General features: G+C 41.4%; 1 non-coding gene across 1 annotated transcript; it reads left to right on the top strand.

Annotated features, from left to right (window-relative positions):
• Window positions 1–1,005: 1,005 nt before the first annotated feature.
• On the top strand, window positions 1,006–1,113 carry LOC130938418 (small nucleolar RNA R71). The gene has a single exon (XR_009069585.1). It is a non-coding gene; the product is annotated as a small nucleolar RNA R71 (small nucleolar RNA).
• The last annotated feature ends 320 nt before the right edge of the window (window positions 1,114–1,433 follow it).

Genomic DNA, 1,433 nt, shown 5'->3' with positions numbered 1-1,433 from the left:
CTTCATGATTGCTCCAAGATATTTAGCAACTTGCTCTTCAGTGACATACTCATCCTCTTCAGAGAAAGAATACTCATCAGAGCTCATGAAAGGCAGAAGTAAGTCCAATGGAATCTCTATGGTCTCATTTTGAGCCTTAGATTCCCATGGTTCCTCATTGGGGAACTCAGAGGAGGTTGGTGCACGCCTATTGAGGTCTTCCTCAGTGGCGTCCACTTCCTCTCTTTCCTCTCCATATTCGGCCATGGTTATGGCTTTGCATTCTCCTTTTGGATTTTCTTCTGTATTACTTGGGAGAGTACTAGGAGGGAGTTCAGTAACTTTCTTGCTCAGCTGACCCACTTGTCCTTCCAAATTCCTAATGGAGGACCTTGTTTCAGTCATGAAACTTTGAGTGGTCTTTATTAGATCAGAGACCATTGTTGCTAAGTCAGAAGTACTCTGCTTAGAACTCTCTGTCTGTTGCTGAGAAGATGATGGAAAAGGCTTGTTATTGCTAAACCTGTTTCTTCCACCATTATTATTATTGAAACCTTGTTGAGGTCTCTCTTGATTCTTCCATGAGAAATTTGGATGATTTCTCCATGAAGAATTATAGGTGTTTCCATAGGGTTCTCCTAGGTAATTCACCTCTTCCATTGAAGGGTTCTCAGGATTATAAGCTTCTTCCTCAGATGAAGCTTCCTTAGTACTGCCAGGTGCATTTTGCATTCCAGACAGACTTTGAGAAATTAAATTGACTTGTTGAGTCAATATCTTGTTCTGAGCCAATATGGCATTCAGAGTGTCAATCTCAAGAACTCCTTTCTTCTGACTAGTCTCATTGTTCACAGGATTCCTTTTAGAAGTGTACATGAATTGGTTATTTGCAACCATTTCAATTAGCTCTTGAGCCTCTGTAGGCGTCTTCTTCAAATGAAGAGATCCTCCAGCAGAGCTATCCAAAGACATCTTGGATAGTTCAGAGAGACCATCATAGAAAATACCTATGATGCTCCATTCAGAAAGCATGTCTGAGGGACATCTTCTGATTAATTGTTTGTATCTTTCCCAAGCTTCATAGAGGGATTCTCCATCCTTCTGTCTGAAGGTTTGGACTTCCACTCTAAGCTTACTCCATTTTTGAGGTGGAAAGAACTTTGCCAAGAAGGCATTGACTAGCTTTTCCCAAGAGTCCAGGCTATCTTTAGGTTGTGAGTCCAACCATATTCTAGCTCTGTCTCTTACAGCAAAAGGGAATAGCATCAGTCTATAGACCTCAGGGTCAACCCCATTAGTCTTGACTGTGTCACAGATTTGCAAGAATTCAGCTAAGAACTGATGAGGATCTTCCATTGGAAGTCCATGGAACTTGCAATTCTGTTGCATTAGAGAAACTAATTGAGGCTTAAGCTCAAAGTTGTTTGCTCCAATGGCAGGGATAGAGATGCTTC

This window comes from Arachis stenosperma, chromosome 6 (genome assembly GCF_014773155.1).
Source record: "Arachis stenosperma cultivar V10309 chromosome 6, arast.V10309.gnm1.PFL2, whole genome shotgun sequence".
Lineage (NCBI taxonomy): Eukaryota > Viridiplantae > Streptophyta > Magnoliopsida > Fabales > Fabaceae > Arachis > Arachis stenosperma.
The sequence above is the reverse complement of the archived record's forward strand: the minus strand, read 5'-3'. Positions and strand labels throughout refer to the sequence as shown.